The sequence below is a fragment of the Ixodes scapularis genome, unplaced genomic scaffold (genome assembly GCF_016920785.2).
Source record: "Ixodes scapularis isolate PalLabHiFi unplaced genomic scaffold, ASM1692078v2 PGA_scaffold5__190_contigs__length_132052651, whole genome shotgun sequence".
In the NCBI taxonomy this organism is placed as follows: domain Eukaryota; kingdom Metazoa; phylum Arthropoda; class Arachnida; order Ixodida; family Ixodidae; genus Ixodes; species Ixodes scapularis.
The window spans coordinates 104,433,035-104,452,986 of NW_024609880.1; positions in this window are offsets into that span (position 1 = coordinate 104,433,035).

Consider the following 19,952-nt stretch of genomic DNA (forward strand, 5'->3'; position numbering starts at 1 on the left):
CCACGAGAAGGGAGCGACGGCTCGGCGACGTCTTCGTGCAAATCGGCTTGGTGGCCGGGCGTGTCGTACGGGATGAATACCAATTCTTTTGATCAGTCCCCAAACTTTTCTTTTAACGGTAGACAGAATTCGCCGGTACCGCGAACAGTTGTGAAATAGAGGTCCCACGCCCGTCGTCCGCTGCCATCGCCGTCCCCGCGAGTCCCACGATACGCGAAACGACGAACGCACAGAATGCTTCCGGTTGTCTGTGGAACTTTTTTTTTTTTTCGATCAACGTATTTACAGCTTTTTAGAAGCCACAAAAATGGGTTTCGTATTTTTTTTTCTATTTTTAATATTGAGTGTGTACCTTCAGTGACCCACGACTTTGATTAAATTTGGTGGTCGCATCGATACCTTAGAAAACGGCCCGTGACCGCGAAAAAGAGAGTGAGCGAGACTCGAACCGGCCAATTCTTGATCGGCGGTTTTCGGGCGGAAAGAAACCGAATTTCGAGCCGCAAATTCTGTTCTGGGTAGTTGAGCCCTCATATGTCACGTACATTTAACAACCTCGGCGAGCATAAATACCCTGTCAGTGTCCCTTTAAAGATTCAGTACAGTTGCACGAGCATTTGATCATGAAAACTAGCGGTTGTGCCTCGCGGTGCGATTCAAACGTCAGCGTGAATTCAGCACTTCAGCATCCTCCTCTTGAGCGATACACACCTAAGAACACAACTGAAAAATTAAAAAAAAAAAGAAGTATGAAAAGGAATGTGTACTTTAAGCGCAGACGTTCAAAAGCTCGGAGCTCGCTTTTTTATTGTCTGCTAGTGCTAGGAATACAGCATCGCTCACACTGACCGCTATGACGATTTGCTGGATCGCGCTTCCCCATTCAACGATCGCAATCACCAGAAATTCCGAATCGGCCATTTTGGGTCTGCGTAAAGCGAGCCGAAGAGATTTTGGGGGTTAATGGTTCAAAAGCTACGAGGCCATCTGCGCCAAACTAATTGTAAGGATTATTGTAATTTAGGACGGGTTTCACAAAATGATAAACAAAAGGGAAGAGTCGGTGTTCAAAAGACTCTAGAGGATTCTCTCCCTCAAGGAGGGTAGGATGAAATGGGATTTTACGTTGAAAAATTTCAGTGAAATGAATGCGGCGCTTGGGCTCAAGGACGGGACACAGCCACAAGATATGCAAAACAATGAGCCTGTCACCACACTAATCACACATTGGCGGATCTTCTTCCGAAAGCAGATACCTGAGTTATAAAAATGTGTCCAATTCTCAGACGGCACAACAACGTTTCAGGAAGTCGGCTTTTGCAAGAAGAGCTTTCCCAAACTCCCAATGCAGATTTGGTAACATGGAGCTTGTTATCGTACTTCATGTCCCATTCCAATTGCCAAGACTGAAGAATCGATGACTTCACCAAGGGCTTAATATCTTGAGAGGGTAAGCAGGACAGCGATTGTGGAAGGTTACCGGCAGATCCTGCAAGCATGTCGGCTTCTTCATCGCCTAGTATGCCGATGTGACTGGGTACCCAACAAAATTTTATATTTTGACCCCCATGCAAATCAGACTTAAGTTTATATCTAATTTTTTGCACAAGCATATTGTCACAAATAAACACGCAAGAAAACAAAGAATAAGTGGGGAAACTGAAACGTTTAATGGGGGCGAACTTGTGCCCAAACTAAACAAAACAAAAAGGGAAGAGAAGAAAACAGCAGAGCGTCGCGGGCGTCGAAGTCGGCGTAACAGCTGGTTCGAGCGCTGAGGCGAGACTGAATGCAGCTCGCCACGCTGAGTCCCTTATGTACATGCGTGAGCTTCTGAAATAATCGGCGTAGAATGTTCGACGCCTAGAACCATTCGGACCTCGAACAAGCCGCGAATGTTGTCTCGTGTGACCCCGAAGAGATGTCTTCTGCTATTCCCGCGATTGCGGCTGAGTCCATGAGTTCCTCGGTGTGACCCACGGCGGTGCCTTTCGTAAAGCGCTGAGACTCCTGGCGGAAGTTTGTTACGAGTGCAACAGTATGTCCGTCTTGGAGCTCTGCGATGCCTCTTGCGACGCCGATCCCTCCTCCTAGAAGCAACTGGAGGCTTTCCTCAAGCAGACCTTATTGAAAATTCCATCAAGGTACGTAATTTGGGACACTGACTGCCAGTCAGCAGCCTTGGTAGAACGTGATGGACCATCAGACGTCATCTGATGGTCCATTAGATGACGTTTGACTGCCACTGCCAAGGGAATTTCATCAACAAGGGCAGCCTGTATATAAGAGTAAAGGTATACACACATAAATATCGCCAAATGCCTCGATAAAACAAAATGTTCGAGAAAAAAAAAGAAAACAAGCAGGACCACCGCGGATCGAATCCGCGACCACTTGCGTACAAGTCGGACACCTTAACCCCTATGCTTTTTTTTTTTTTTTTTTTTATACACCTTAACCCCTATGCTATGCCATCTTTTTTTTTTTCTTTATTGCCGGACAGAAGCACAAGCACAGACACGAAACACTAATACAACGTAAATATAAAAAACAGCCAGTCAGCCTTTGGCTATCTTTGTACGGTTAAAACTTTTCCATCGTCAGGAGCCGTTCAATATGCGGCAGCCACTCAGGGACATATTGCTGGACCTTGCAAACTTCAACAAATGAAATAATATTTTCCCGAAAGTACTCCCTTGCCTCACGCGCATCTTTGTCAGCATGGCGCACTGCCATCCGAGATCTCCAGATGCCATGCAAACATAATAACATTACCAGATCGTACGGTACACCGCCCTCGTTTTCTACCGACAGGTACCTGATCCCGTGTGGATCTAGCGGTAACTCCTTTTTCAGGGTGCGTTGAAGGACGTCCCACAAGAAGACACCGTCCCAGCACTCCAGGAACACGTGTTCAACTGTCTCCGGCTTTTTACAGACAAAACAGTGGACCCCCCAGGGAACGAACAGGCCCTTCTCCTCCATCCAGGTCTTTACTGGCAGAGTACCGCTGTGCAACTTAAAGAAAAAAGTCTTGACGCCAGGAGGCACTTGCATTCTTTTCACCCTTTTTAAGACGTCCAGGCCTGTTCCCGAGGAAAACAAAACTCTGTACATAGGCGCAGGGAAAACCACATCACAAACATCTTTATACAATCTTTTGCGTGTCAGTTCGCTCAAATAGTCAAGAGAAAAACGGGCTGCTAAGAATCGGCATGACGCCACTAGCTCTTTGAAATACCCATGAATGCCGCCTGGCTCACTTGACGAAGATACTATAAACTCTGGCAGAGCCCGACCTAGCCTTACTTGGCATACGGTTCGCAAAAACGGATCACTTGTATCGCGAAAAAATATAAAACTATTTACTACCTGACGTAGAAACAAGTGCGACAAGCTTAGTCCACCCTCGCGCACACGACGAAAAAGATTAATTCTGCTCATTTTCTCCCAAGAGGAGCCCCAAATAAATACTGCGAAAACAAGGTGCAATTTCTGTACATTCACCCGAGAGCAGTGTAACACTTGCAACACGAACCACAGCTTGCTCACAAGAAACAAATTGCAAACTGTGGCACGTGCAAAAATAGAAAGCCCGCTCCCCTTCCACTTTTCCGCTTTTTCACGGAGCTCCAATACCTGTCTGCTCCAGTACGGCTCACTATCGCGGTAGTACTCCAGGGGCACGCCTAAATACTTTACTGGAATGCACACCCATTTTATATTCGCGAAGACGCTCGGCGTTGAAAACGACTCCCCGTGCCAAAAACCTAGACACTTGTCCCAGTTTACTGCGCTCCCACTGACGTTACAGAACCGCTTGATTATATTAACTGCTTCAACAATGCTTTCTTTGTTTGAACAAAACAAGGCAATATCATCCGCGTAGGCCAAAACGCGCACTTCGGATGAATGTAGCTTAAATCCACTTATTCTACTATTTCTAATATTACTTAAACAAAAAGATTCTATGTATATACAAAAAAGGAGAGGGGATAAAGGACGTCCTTGGCGCACTGAACGCTGCACCTGAATACGCTTTCCAACCGACTTATTTACTATTAGGTTAGTCGTACTGCCACTGTACGCCATTTTAACTCCTTCCCATATAACAGATCCTACATTTGCATGATCAAGGACAGCTAAAAGGACGTCATGTGGTACCCGATCAAAAGCTTTCTCAAGATCCACCTGAAGCATGGCAACGCGACTATGCATGGCATCCCAACATTCGAGGACACACCTCGCTGTGTGCGTATTTGTAAAAATTGTTCTTCCCTTTATCCCACATGTTTGGTGAGGACCGACTAGTTCGGTTATTACACTTTGCAACCTTCTTGCTAAAGTTTTCATGAGGATTTTGTAGTCCACGTTGGTCAGACTGATGGGCCGATAGGATGTGACCTGCCTAAGTTTAGTGACATCTTCTGTCTTAGGAATTAAGACGGTATGAGCCGTTAGGAAAGAAGGCGGAAGAGTCTTCGCATCGAAAGCCTCGTTAAAAACATCCACTAAAACAGGAGCCAGCGTATTCTTGAGCGATTTATAAAACGCCGCACTGAGCCCGTCCGGTCCAGGGGACTTGCCGGGGTTCAAAGCTTCAATTGCCGTCTTAACTTCCCCATATGTAATGGGTCCTTCTAAAATTGATTTTGTTTCGTCGCCGAGCCTCGGCATGAATGCCAAAAAATCGCTTTTAAAACCTTCTAGATTAACAGGATTGGAAGAAAATAATGCTCTGTAATAATCAAAAAAGGCCCTTTCGATTTCGGCGCCGTCGCTTGTGACGACCCCATCATGTTCTATTTCCGCAATCTCATTACGACGGGCGTACTTCTTTTCCATGCCTAGCGCTCGCTTTGTAGGCAACTCGCCCGCTATCAGCCTGTCGGCTCTAGCTCGCACAAGCGCGCCGCGATATCGGTCTCTATCTAACAGCACGAGTTTTTCTTTCAAAAATAAAATATCGTCCTTAAAGACACCCGGCGATCGGCATTCTTCTTTTACTAGCGTCAGCAAGTTCGAGCGCATTGCCTTTTCCATTTTCTTTTCTTCGTTTTTAATAACGCTAGCTCTTTCTATGGCCATTATCTTTATGTTCTGTTTAAATATTTCCCATTTTGGCCCATGCCCAACTGATTTGTCCCCGTCTGTCATTCGTTCTATCGCTGCCTGAACTCGTCGCATGAAAATTTCATCTTGTAACAATTTTGCGTTTAATTTCCATAATTCCCAATGAAATAGTTTTTTAGAATCATTTTTACTTCGTAGGGAAAACTGAACGAGACAATGGTCGCTAAAGGACACTGGACTCACATGATAATCTTGACACAGGGGAACTAAATCCAAAGGCACATACACTCTGTCTAGACGGGCGTGACTGAGCCCTTGAAAGTGGGTAAATTTTAGAACTTGTCCATTACGGATCCAGTCGCCAACGTCCTCCAATCCAAACTCGTTATTTAAATCTTTTAAACATTCAGTACTCGCGTCTATGTATGGTGTAGAGCTTGTCTTGTCGTTTGCCGAGCACACACAAGTAAAGTCCCCAAGCAGGATAACAAGTCGCGGAGAGTTACAATAGTACTGAACGGCTTCAAAAAAGGCTCTTCTTTCACCAACTCTGGTAGGCGCGTACAAACAGATGATGCGCCATTCACTCGACGAAAAGGAAAAATCGCAAACCACGAGGCGCCCCGACTCACAAGCCGTAATGGCCTGGACTACTGCCCCTAGGCACTGGCGAACCAAAATGACACACCCCGCGGACGTCCCTACGGCTCGGCTGACGCAAACATTGTAGCGGGCCATAAAAGGCCGCACCATGCGCTCAGTCTGGTCCTCTCCCTCGACCTTGGTCTCTTGTAGTGCAACAATATCGAGGTCGTGGTCTACGACTAGGCGGTACAGTTGCCTCTGCCTTCGACGGTCCGCGAGCCCTCGCACGTTGAGGGTCGCAAGTCGTACAGGCCTTTCGATAGAGATCATGAGCTATAGAAGGGCCAGACCAAGCGCGCGGCGCTTACCTTTCAAGATCATCGTCGCACGGGGCAGTACACTCGCACAGTGGCTTACTGAACCAGATTGTCACAGTCCATCGGTGACGAAGACGGCGGCTGGCTGTCCGAGCCTTTCCAGCCCTCCACCACCTTCCATTTCTTCTCTTGTTGTCGCTGCCGTCCGTCATTGGAGGGCGCTGGGAAGTCCTCACGCGGGCGCTTAGCAGAGCCAGGCTCGGTGTCCACCTCTTCCTGGGTGGGTCCCACCTCAGGAGCCTGAGCCGCGCCCGTCTGGGTTCTCCCAGGCGGTGCGGCCGACTGGGTCCCAGCTGCTTGCGGAGGGGACGAGGCCGCAGTTGACTGAGGCTCAACTGCCTGCGGAGGGGCAGGAGGAGTGGTCGACGGTTACTGCGGTGACAGGGTGTTCCCCACTCTAGGGACGATGTCGGTCGAGTCGTCCACCTCCTTCGGCTGCTCGGTTGTGGTTCCGGCGGGTGCAGCCGCTTTCTCCGCCTCGTCCTCGTCCATGAGGTCGTCAGTGTTGTCGTCGTACGCCCTTCGACCGGCGGCACGGGCGTAGGAGCGGACGCAATCGGCCCTCTCGTGCCCGAAGGCACGGCACTCTGTGCACCTGGGGGCCCGGCAGTCACGTCGGATATGGCCCGTCATGCCGCACCGGAGGCAGAGGGGGGCCTGCCCAGGCACAACGACAAGCACCATGCCGCCGCCGAGCCGAAGCTGGTGCGGTAGACGGTCTAAGCTGACACCCTCCCGGAGAACAAGGCGCACGACACGGGTGGTTGACTCGACGCCGTCGAACCCCGGCACCTTCCAGCGCTCGTGCGCCACTTCCTTCACCTCTCCGTAGTCGGCGAAGGCCCGATGAATGGCGTCGTTCGTGACGCCGAACGACACCCAATGCAGCTTTACCCGTAGCTCCTGCCTGTACGGGTCCACGATGAGACACTTGCGGCCCTTGACAACGAGTTGCCCGGCCCCGAGAAGCCTCTGCTTAGCCGCATCAGTCCTCAGGTCGAGCAGCCAGACATGGGACATTTGGAAAGCCCCAATCCTGGCCACTTCCCCGAGGACACCTGCATCGCCGAGTGGTCTACGGAAGTCCTCGAGCCGATACGGACGAGAGGCCATGTCCGCGTGTAGCACGACGGCACGCTTCATCGCTTCTCCTGAAGGCAGCTGGGGTAGAGCAATCCGGTATTCTTCGTCACCGGAAAAAGCCGAGTCACCGCGGCCGGCGGGGGCCGTTATCACCGCTCCTGCGGAGCTCATGATTCTGCGTCCTTTCGCTACGGCGGCCGGAAGAAGAATCCCCTATGCTATGCCATCGCTTTTGTAAACTCGATTCGACCATTCGTTTTATACGAGATGCTTCGGCTGCAAATGCAGTTAAGCCTTCAGCATGTTATGCAAAGCACTCGTACATCCCTCGCCGTACTTCCTCTCTACTCACCTGTCATGTAGAGTACTTTCGCGTCGTTGAACGATCCTTTTGTTCGCGCGTCTCGGGCCCAGTAGGCCTGGTACACCTTGTCGTCTTCAACTACACCGCTAAAGTCCCTTACATCGTCGGAACTCACAATAGGCTGGGTCTTGTCAAGTAGAAATTCTACTAAAAGATAAAACATTGTAGAGCCCGGGCAGGATCGACAGGTTGGAGCAAGCGGGCAAACAAAACGAGTCGAGAGCGATCGTTCGTGGAAGCTCGGCGAAGCCTCTATGGGCGAGGCGAAAGTGGCGTGTTCGGCGTTTCGGCAGGCTTTTGATCAACGTTGTCGGTCGGTTGCGTGTCATATCTCTAACATCAGCGGTTTTATGGACTCACGTCCCGAAATCGTTTTCTCGTGCATAGATTATTTTTCGTATTCATATATTTGTCGAAATAGTGGTATCCGAACGACCTTTACGTCCTTTGACCGTATGTCTGTCTGCACGTCAAAGCTTTTTGACGTACAGTCAGAGGCAATCGATGTACAATCAGAATCGCCACCAAGACATCTTGATGGCATTTCGCGGCGGCCGACTGCCACCAGGAAACCATCAGAAAGCCGACCAGCGGAGTCTGACTGGAGTTTGACTGTCGGCCAGAGTAACTTGTCGGCCAATCAGACATACTTGGCGTACAGTCAGGCACAGTCAGCGGTCCACTAGAAAACATTGACTGCCAAACAGGGATACATTGATGGATTTTTCCTTCGGGTAGCGGAAAAATTTCCCTGCTAAATCTAGCGGAAAAATTGCGATGCACTCATTGTCGGAATCTCGCGCTGGAGTACTAAAATGCTCCTGACTCGGTCCGAGAGGTTTGGGCTAGAAAGTTTATACCTTTCTATCTGGCATGGGCTATTTTGGCCTTACCGCTGTGTCGCGGCTGCTCGCGTTCGTCCGTGGAAGCCAGGGCTGTCTGTCGTACCATGCATGCTCGCTCTCTAGCTTCAACGGAGTCTCATAGGTTTTGCGAATTAAATTGTATACGGTCGCCCCGAAAGGTTCAGACATCGAGGGCGTTTCTTTGAAGCATGCTTACGGTGCATGTGGTCCCGTTTGTAAACGAATATCCCTTTTGCCCTAAAAACGCAAATTTCAAAAGGGGGAAAAAAACAAAGGACGGGTACACACTTTTCCTGATTTTGATGTCATGAATTACATTCATTTTAAGTATTTGTGAACCGTTTCACAGCCATTCAAAATGGCCACCTCGGCTTGTGAACCGTTTCATAGCGATCCAAGATTGCCACCTAGGAATTTGAGCTTTATATAAAGAGTAAAGCTATACGCACTCCGGAGTCCACTTCGGACGGAAATAGCTATACGCGCTCCGCTAAGCTCGTATAAAAGGAATGGTCAAATCGAGTTTCCTAAGCGATGACATAGCATAGGGGTTAAGGTGTCCGATTTTTACGCAAGTCGGCGCGGGATCGATCCGCGGTGGACCTGATTTTTTTCTTTTTTTTTCTCGAACATTTTGTTTTGTCGTGGCATTTGGCGATATTTATGAGTGTGTATCGCTTTACTCTTATATAAATGCTGCCCTTGTTGAGGAAATTCCCTTGGCAGTAGCAGTCAGACGTCATCTGATGGTCCATCAGGGCACGCTCCACCAAGGCTGCTGACTGGCAGTCGGTGTCCCAAATTACGTATCTTGATGAAATTTTCAATAGGGTAGATTTAATGGGGAAATTCTTCTGCTAGATCTAGCGGGAAAATTTTTCCGCTAGAACTAGCAGGGAAATTTTTCTGCTAGATTTAGCGGGGAAATTCTTCCGCTAAATTTAGTGGGGAAATTTACTCATAATGCACCGCGCTGTTACGCCGACGGCGACGCCAACGCCGACGCCACTCAAGCCGGAAAGCGGCGCCTAAGAGCTGCGTTCTATTAAGTAAGACTGTAGAGTCAACACAAACTAGGTGGAAGACATTGGGATCATCGTTTGGGTGGGACTACAGGCTTCTTATTCTTTTTATGTTTACCGGTGGGAGTTTCCCACTCCATGCTGTCCTCGTCGGAACCAGGAGTGGACAGATTGTCAACAGATCTCGACATCTCCACCTCCTGAGAGGTATCCGTTGCTTTTAAAACAGCACTTGTCCGGCCTGGTGTGCGGGGGAGGGGGGGAGGGGCAAACCCCGACCACGACCGGCTGGAAGGGTTGCAGGCGAATTGGGCAGCGGGTCGTCCCAGGTCGTCTAGTCCCCTCCTTTCATAGGAGCTGCATGGGCACCAATCTGCTCCTTCGGTAGGGGGCGCCCTCTGTAGCGAACAAGAGAGAGAAACTCGCGCCGTCTCCCCAGGGGGGACCTACGAGAGGGGGCAGGCGCGGCTGCTGCTGGCCTGTCATTGGAAGGAGGAGCAGCACGCGCGCTATCACTAAGGACTGGAGGAAGCAGCTGCTGCCCCTGTCGGAGAGCTGGGGCCCTGAAGTCGGCCGCCAAGATCTCGGGAGAGACCTGGGTAGCCCTCGACTCCAAGCGTGATGCAGGGCTGCTGCGCATCACCTCGGCGATTCTCCCCTTAGACAAAAAAGAGAACCGCTTCTTGGCTTCTAGGTACGGTATGTTTTCCTATACTTTGATTGTAAGGATGTCCTTTTCTAGCTTCCAAGAGAGGCGTGTACGACAATAAGCAGGATGTGGCCCACCGTAATTAGGGAAGTGGGCCACAGCGGCCTCGCAGTATCGGAAACGTGACTTTAACTACCACACTTCCCACACACCTCCTTCCCTCAAAAGCTGCGTGTTCCATGACCAAAACGCTGGCAACGAAAGCACCGCTGGGGGTTTGGACGTAAGGGCGGATGGGGCAGTTCAAGTATCCTGCCTTGATTGTCTCAGGGAGAGTGTGCCTTTCAAAAGTCAGGATAACATGTCTCGAAGGGATTTGTTCGCCATCTTTCCGAAACTTGATACGCTTGACAGCGACAACACCAGAACTTCTGAGTCCCTCAACGAGTTCTTCCTCACTTGTGTGCAGAAAGTCGTGGTCGGAGAGGACTCCACAGACAGTATTTAGTGTGTGATGAGAGCTCACCGACACCTTCACTTCAACGATGGTAGTTAGCTTGAGGAGCGCGTCACTTTGTTTTTTTGTGTTTACTTCCACGAGGAGGTCTCCAGTGTGCTGTTTTTGAGCCTTGTAGGAAAACCCTACAAGGTTTTCTAGCACCTTTGCTACAATAAAAGGTGAGAGCTTTGAAACAGGTTTTCGTTTATCCAGCGAATGAACGATAAAAAAAAAACAAAAAACGTTGTAAATGTTTCTACTTCACATTCTTTCTCGATGGTTTTTTGTTCAGGGCAGCGTCTCTTAAGGGCGTGCCCTGAACGGCGTTTGGAGGGGTGGCGCACCATAAGAGGGCAAAGAGTGTTCAGAATCCGCGGTGACGCACCATAACAAGAAGGGCTTGGCTGGAGACGTCACGCTAACAGTGCTACAGGGAAACTATACCCAAGTGTGGGTCAAGACAGAGGTCCATCGCCACCGAAGATTAGCCCTTGCCGCCGAAGAGGGGTGAAAAGGGAGTAAGAGAAATGAGAGAAAAGTAAAAGAAACAGAAGAGCTAAAAGTGAAAGATCGGAGGGGATAGTAGAAGAAAAGACGACTAGAGTGAATCATCCTGGCCGGGCCTTACAAGGACTCCCGTCTACGAGAAGCGGGGGCCGAAGTGGTTTATTGCCTCCTCTGGGGGGCCCCGAAGGGTCCAAACTTACCCCGGGTTTGACTCAACCACCAGGATGCCCTTTTCCCCGGACACAGGAAAGCCACGCACAGCAAGATGTGGGTGGGCGAACTCGCATGGCTCGGGGTCCGTGGAGACGCCACTCTCCAAACACCTGCTTTCACAGGTGCCCCCTGCGGGGGGTAAAGCGAGCCGGACGAAGCGTTACAGAGGTTGAGCGGCTGCCTGCTGAAAGACGCGTTTCTCCACGGTCGTCATCCTTTGATAAAAACGTGTTTGAAAAAAAAAAAAACCTGAAGTAAACGGTTGTAGCTGCATTTTAGAACCCGTGAAGCTTCTTGCGAAAGCACGCGACCGACAAAAAAAGGGTACAACTTGTCGAACACAAGTCTCTCGGTCAGGCGGCCTGATCCAGATCATGTCTTGGCACGCCGAAGTGCTGCGTCCAATTGACCTTGGCGCGACTCTGTGCCTTCGCATGTATGGGTTCCGATCAAAAATCGACGGCCTGTAGATGTGCAAGCCTTTCGGCAAAGTTACATGAGTTTCCCCGCTAAATGTAGCCCGGAAGCTCGTGTGAAGGTGCTTCAGGAAGAGAGTTTTTTTTCTACTTCAGAAACGGTATTTATAACTTTCGGAACTTGCGAACCAGGTAATGTGTGTAATTGTAAGGTGTGTGAAAGCATACCTCCCATCCGGCACTGCTCCACTGTGTTCTGTGTTTGCCATGTGAACTTGCGAAGTGAGTATATCGGATACATTCAAGTAGATATCGAAAATAGACGTGGTTTATATTGCGTGATAGCAACCCTTGATTTCTTTCTTGAGTGATAGAAAGCATTGACAAGTGTTAGTAACTCGCCAGAACAGCTGAACGACCCATAACTCCGAATGAACTATATATTTTGATATTATTTTACATACTCGCAGTTGATGAATGGGCAGTTCACCTCCTCAATATCTTACAGAGTTTCATCGCAAGCTATCTATACAATGATGGATAGGAACAGAATTGTTGCTTTTCCTGGGGGTAAGTGTCGCATGTTTAGAAATCGCGTACAAACAGAATTAATCGAAGCCTAAATGCACTCCTATCTTCCAAGAAGCAATTTGTTTCAAGGGCCTAAATAAGACACGTACGAGACAAAATAACTTTCGCCCCCCCCCCCCCCTCCCCCCCCCCCCCAAAAAAAAAAGCAAAACAAAAAATAGAATCGATAGCGCAGTATTTACGCCACGAGAGTCGTTTGAGAGATTCTGAAACATGCATATCCTTCGGGGACTATGTGCCAAGCCTGTTTCGGAATCGCGGCAAGTATCTTGATAAAAAGTTTCTTATTAAATTATTTAGTTTGTGTGACATACGTGAGTTTTGTGCACGTACGTTGCTATCTGACATTCAGCTCACTGCTTCCTCTTGTGAGGCATTGTAAAGACCGTGGCGCACTCTGCAAGATCCTCACCCCGTGACCCGCGCATTCGCCCGACTAGGGAAGGAGAACGTTGGTCAGAAATCTCGCCGACGTTCTCGCCAATGGACCAAGCTAGAGGCTCGGCGTGTGTGCCCTACTCTCCGGCGCGTTCACATCCGCTAAAATGGGACAAATGTAATTTTGTAAGGAAATGACTTATCAAAAACAACACACATTTACACTAGCTTGATGAAGCTAACAGAGACCGGGGGCGCCAATAATATGTTGAGCTTTAAGCACACATAACGTGTATGCTGGGGCTCACATCAGCCCCATTCGTAAAACACACAGGAAGTATGTGGTTGGCGATAAGCGCATTCTTTTTTAGCATGATCAAGTTCGTAATTTTTTATATTGTGAAGCAACTGTTGACCGTCTCCACGCGCATGCTTCGCACTTTGTATAGATCAGTCTGTATAGTGTCTGGCTGGAACTCACTGGGTCCCAAGTTAAGTCCTCGACTAAAGTATTCTTATATTAGTGCTTTACTCATAGATTCCATATGCCAATATGCTTTACATAAGTTTAACCTACGTGTAACAGCGAGAGTTGCAGTTTTCATGGAAAGAAGCGCATAAACACATTCTGTTTTAAAACAAATGAAGTCATATCGAGGTCATGTTTCATTCCTCGCCTACATAATGAACATGTCACATTGAATAGACAATTAGCTACACGCTCGACACAATGTTTATGGAAATGTTACCGAATTGTGTTCCACCGTGTTTGCTATGCTTGCACACACAGTGGAAGCTTACCAGCGACTATGGCGGCCTTTAACTTTGCGCAGTATATATTACATTTTGGACTATTAGTTCATTAGAAATAAGCGCGAAATTCGTCATTTTGTATTTTCAGTGTTATCTCGTGTCATCTATGTTGTTGTGAATATCGATATAGTAATTAAAGTCAAACACTAAACGCTTTATGACAAACCTAACCTAACAAACCTTGCAAGAAATAAGTTCTATAATTTAGTGAGCCATTCGCGAAATATAAATATTTTAAAACTGAAACACCATAAAGACGTCTTGAATAAGAAATACAAAAAAAAAGAACACAGAAACTAGAGATGAAGTGTGGCGTAGCAATATTATTTGCATAGTACAAATACGTATTCTTACCTATACCCCATACCATGGAACTTCATGTTCCCTGTAACTTCTGTTAGTGGGCTGTGGGCTGATAATGAGAAGTTCGGGAATATATACAAGACTATTCAAAAGCAGCGCAACTTATAGTTTTATTACTAGAGTGATATAAACAAAACACTGTTTAACTAAACATTTGCCATTCCACAGGCGAATTAATAACCGTTCTGTTTGTGAGCCTAGAGGAACATTGCTATATATTGGAAAGAACTGATCGTAACCCAAGTAAGTGCCTACGATATTTTAAAGTATTATTACTGGGTTGCGAAATAAATGTCAGACGGATTTAAGTATTACAGCCTTTCATCAAGGTTGAGTGTTCATCTATCCTAAGAAAGAAAATACCGGTCACATTGTAGTTCTGACTTTTGCGTAAAATTGCCTCGAATCGTCTACTATATTGGTGCTTCAGAGAAACTTTGGAATGACTGCCAGATATCGATAACTCCAGCACATAGGCATGCTCTTGTTGCGCGGACAACACAACGCTTCGCAGTTTCCTGAATTTTACAGCCGATTACAACAAACAATTTATATTCTGCTATACACAATTCCGAGCTGTTTGTTGCAAATATTAAGGCCTGTTCCCTGGCCGAATGGCAAAAGTCGCCTTTTGGAGGAATTAATTCTAGCAAGTGGCTTTTGAATATTGAATTTGAAGACTTATGTTGATTTCCTACGGAAAAAAGCGACGAATGATCTGTGTTTTTCTAACCATATACTTCACCATTCATTGAGCAGGCTGTCGACGCAAAAATATTTTTCAAAATGCTCTATAAATATAAGAATACAACTATGAATAAAAGCTTTCGCTTTTGAGTGTGCTAAAAGGAAGCTATTAATTATCTTGTGATAAATCAAATTATTCGAGCATCATTCGACATTGGGTAGAGGACAGGGGAAGCTTCAGTAGTTCCTCAATTTTTATAATAACATTGTGACATATGCATTACAACGTGTCCGATGCGTAAACATGGTCTTGCAAAAAGTAATTTGAAAACACACAAAACGTTTAGGGAATACAAATTCAGATGAACATTCGTTGTGCATATTAGAAATCTTTCAAAGTGATTGAAAACGCCCATTTGTTTCAAGATTATAGCGCTTGGTGTGACCAGACATCTTGTATCAGGCCCAAGCTATTAGGAAGTTCGCCACATGACAAGGAAGATTGTATGTGACAATTGAGATATGATAATTAAAAATCTGCGCCTGCCATTTTAGGAAGCCGAACCTAAAACGATATGAGGGCATTGATGGTCCTGTCTATCGGCAGCAGTTTTGAAAGGGACGAAATTTGGCTCCTGTAGCTACGCATTACGCAATATCAATCATGAAGCATAGACGAGCCAATGAAACCTTCATAGCCAGAATGTTTTGGCTGGCGCTTTTAACCACTTATCTGCGCACCCCCCCCCCCCCCCCCCCCCCGCCCCCCTGGCGTATTTACCTCTGACTTTTTAACTTTCTGGCGTATTTACCTCTAACTTTTAAGCCGTGTGCACATTACCGCCAGATTAAGCTGTGCGCCAAGTGAAAAAAAGGTTAAAGAAAAAAAGCATAAAAAAATGAGTGTCTGGCGGTTGCAACATACTGATCAGTTTACATTCTCCCTCAGGATTTCACGACGATAATGCGATGTAAAAAAATAGAACATCGGAACTTCCAATTAATTTTGCTGAAATAATCTCAACCCTTTCTAGCTTTCTTATTGTTGACTTTGAGTGCGATAGACTTTGAAACCTGCAGATATAACTGTGTTTTATTGAGTGTAAGCATGAAACATATGCTATTATGAGCGGTTGGTTCTATACAAGACGTATCTAAGAATGAACTGTCAGCTTATGTGTTTCAGGGACATATTTTTACGCGTTGATTTATATCCACATTGCGCCTGGTGCAGTGGTGTCCCCAATAAAAAAAAAAAGCAGATGAATTTAGAAAGAAAAATAAATATTTAATGAGAAGAACTTGGACCAACACACTTAAAGAGAAAGGTGCCACGCGTCTCGCTTCGGCGATGGCAGGTGAGTGACGCAAGGCAGCGCGAAAACGCTACTTTCATACACGCGGCACGTTCAGGAATGTTCTCAACAAGAACACTCGATGACAGCCGTGAATGGGCAAAGATTTCTTAGAAGAAGATGAAAAAATAGCGCGCAAAAAGACGAGAGGGACAGGAACCGAACACAGAAGACAACCAAGCGCTATTTTTTCTTCATGTTGAATGAGCACGAACTCGCTCAGCCTATCACCTTAATATAATTTATATCTTAGAAGAGTACAGAATTAATAAAATAAGAACACGGGACGAGCAGGACTGAAACTTCATTCCTCTTCGTGACAGCCACATACGTAGCCGAGTCTGCCAGGCACGGGGCTTTTTTTGTTCAGATGTGGACGATCACGGAAGGCAGTGACACAGAATCGCAATGAAACAGTAAAAAAACACCAGCCATCTTGGATAATGTCGAACATGCTGCAAGTCCTTGAGGATAAATAACACCTCAAAGAGTGGCTGCTACTCAGGTGTAGGTTGCTGGTCGTTATAGAATTCTTTCAGAAAGCACATGTGCTCAGTAAAATACCTATGCACGGGGCGAACGTCGATATCCGTGTGGAACCGAGCCATGGGGCACGCCATATGCTGTGCAGGCCTAGCAGTAGGATCATGTCGCAGCAAACGTAACTATTCCCTTCTATCGCTCGAAAACATATGCCTTGCGGCGTTAATGTGAAGTCTTTTCTGAGGGTCCCTTGCATTACTTCCCAAAAGAAGACTGCGTCCCAACAGTTTAGCAAAACGTGATCAAACATTTCCTGCCTTCTGCACAGTATGCAGTCGTCAGACAAAGCTACTGGGATACAATTTTCAAATAACCATGCTTTAACTGAAACTGTTTGACCATGCAACTTTAAAAAAAAAATAAACGGTTAGGGAATACCATCGTTCGATTGACCAGCTTTTTTATCTGGAATGACAAAACAAAATTTGCTTCTTTTTTTGGACCGAAAGAAGAGATTTTTGCGGATCTGCAGGAGACCAGGTCAACCCTGGTTTCCTGCAGCTCCCTGGTTGACCTGGTTTCAGGTCAATCAGGGTTGACCTGGTTTCAGGTCAAGTGCGTCACAAAAGCCATTGTAGCCCCAGTGCATCACAAAGGCCATTCACTGCGAAGTTTGAGGGTGACAAATGTAACTTTGTAAGTCCTTCGTTCAAACTAGCTCGCTCAAGCACACACACACAGAACAGAACAAGAATAAACCTGCTTACGGTACCTTCTTGCAGCCCGTAGGAGAACCAGAACCGAAGAATGTCTAAAGCGGATGCTAACTATAAGAAAGCCAGTTCAAATACACGTCAAGATCTCGTATTTCCCCTACGTGGTCTTTGTGACAAGCAAGGTTTCGAGTTGAGGAGTGGTCGGGGTGATCTCTTCCGCTAATGGATACTACGCATGATCCGTAACAAATCCTGGAGATACTGCTCTTTTGTATAGCATGCGAGTTCATCCACATGTAAATAATATATGGAGAAGCGCGTGTGTGCGCGAAAGAAAGTAAGAAGGGCCTCTAGGTTGCCAGTACAAGAAAATATATAAAGCATGGAAACAAAATACCTTTTATCTGGAACCAGGGATTTTAAGAAGCACTCTAAAGGCGCATTCCCACCGGCGATGTAAGCCATCGCGCGATGCGACTAGATCGCATCGCAAAAAAATTAGATGGTCACACCGGCGTGCGCGATGAGCGAGTCCAACGCCTTCGTTGGCGAGTCGTTTCTCGAAAACTCTCGCTCCGAGCGCCGTTGATTGGCTCAGCCGCACGCGATGGTCGCTTTTGCGATGAAAGTTATTGCGCGACTAGATCGCATCGCCGGTGGGAACGCGCCTTAAGTTTCTCTTCATCTGGGACCAGTGGAGAGGTTTCGGGGGAAATAGCGATTGCGACACTGCTAGAAATTTTGCAGCTAGAATAACCGATGGTCTCATGATGCAGCGCACAGAGATGGCTGATGCTGTAGAGGGAACCCGTTTATTCTACTTCAATACTTGTGAAAATGTGAAATATAAATTCACTGTTATGAGCACTAAAGATGGAAACCTTCGCACAATAAAGTAATCGGAAAAGTAACGGTTACATCTGTTGTAGGGTTGCCTTGCTGCATGCCCATCCAGGAGGAACAAAACGAAGCCGGGGTTTCCAAAACGAGAAACTACATTTATTAACGTGACATCAAAGGGTTGTTAGTAATAAACGTAAAACATTGCCGGAGCGATGGAACTGCACGCCTTCGTGACCACGGTCCGTCTTCCTAGGTTCTGTGGCAGTGTCCTCCTTTTATTGGCTCTTTCCTCGTGCGCTGTTGTGCGTTTCGGACTGTGTCCTTTTCGGGCGGTCGGTAGCGGCCAATGGGCGGGGTGGCAGACCCTCTCTCCCACACATCTTAAAGTAAAGCCCAGTTATTTTTGCTGTCGAATAATGAAGTAATATAATCGAATACTTTTTAGCTAAGAGTAATAGCAATTGTAATCGATCACATTTTTTTAGTAACGTGTACAAGACTGGTTATAGACCGACACGCTGTTTACAAACAAGCCTGCGTTTGCCCACACCAGGTGTGGGCACTGCGCATGCGCAGAAACCGAATTCGAGTGAACTGAAGCTTCTGTGCATGCGCAGTGCCGTCGACAGCGCCACCGCAGCTGCGTGACGTCAGGGACGCGTGTTGGTCTATAGGATAAGTCATTTACACCCTCAAGGTTGTAATAATGTTTAGTTTGTGACGTGAATTATGAGCCCCTAGCTTTATTTGCCTCACATTTATTTAATGCGTACACCTTCATAATTTATTACAATGAGTAAAGACCTTTTTTTTTTTTTTTTGCAGGCGGAGGCAGCAGAGCAAAGTGGATTTTGTTCAGTACAACTCTCGACTCTAACAGTACGAGTTGTGACAAAAAGTTTTCAACTTACTATGGCGTACGTGCAGTCTCCAGTACTTCTGGCTGTGAGGGGTTTCCCATTCCTGTATGCAGCGAGCAGAGACAGCTTACGTAAAATGAATACGAGCCATGAGTGGCTAAAGCAGAGTCTAGCATCTCTCGACTGTATAGCCAACGTGTCGGGAGTTTTGTTGCGTGCCAATTATGTAGTTTGTAGGTGGCGGGTTATGGTTTTTTTTTCCGTTTCAAGTAATAAAGCTCAGTTGTGAATAAAGCTGCTTTCCTGTCGCAAGTGTTCCTTTCGTAGTCGTAATTGGTTTGTAGCTGTTATTCCTATCACATTGGACTACGATTGCGTTTAATTGCAACCTGATTGGGTAAAGAGACAAAACGTCACGGCAATAGACTATACGTTTAAATGTGTAACGCTCTACAGGAAGCCAACACACACCCGGACGATACCTTGATTATGACTCGAACCACCCAACGAGTCACAAGACGTCGGCGGTCTCTACTCTCTTGTCTAGAGTAACGACCATCTGCTCGTCGGAAAGAGACAGAAGGAAGGAGAAACAGACCATACTTGCTGACCTCCAGAAAATCGGCTATTCAAGGAGTTTTGTTCAACGCATGGCCCGACGACAGTGCTGCACGCGCAATAACCGTGGGTCGTCGGGTGACACACAGCCCGCCCCACCGCGCGCATCAGCGTCCCCTTTGTAAAAGGGACGAGCGAGACACTGGCGCGCGTGCTGCGAAAAGAAGATATCCAAGTGCCGCACAAGCCAGTGTCAACATTAGGACGGCTTATGCCAAGGCCGAAAGATCGCCTCCCAAAAGAGAAAGCACAAGGCGTGGTCTATAAGATACCGTGTGCGGAGTGCCCCGCCGCCTACATCGGCGAAACTAAATCTTTTCCCGAACGCATGCGCCAGCACCAGAACGATGTGCGCAATTTCGATCGCGAGCGTAGCGCCGTCGCGGAACATTGTGAGGTATTTGATCATAGGATCGACTTCGGAAACGCACACGTGATAGACACGGAGCCACATATTCGAAGACGCCTGTTCTTGGAGTCGTGGCATATCCAAAATACACCGGGGAACATTATCAGATCCGTCGGGGCCTTACCATCTATTTACGTCCATGGCCTGCGTCGCGTTCACAAAACATCACTTCGGTCGAAGAG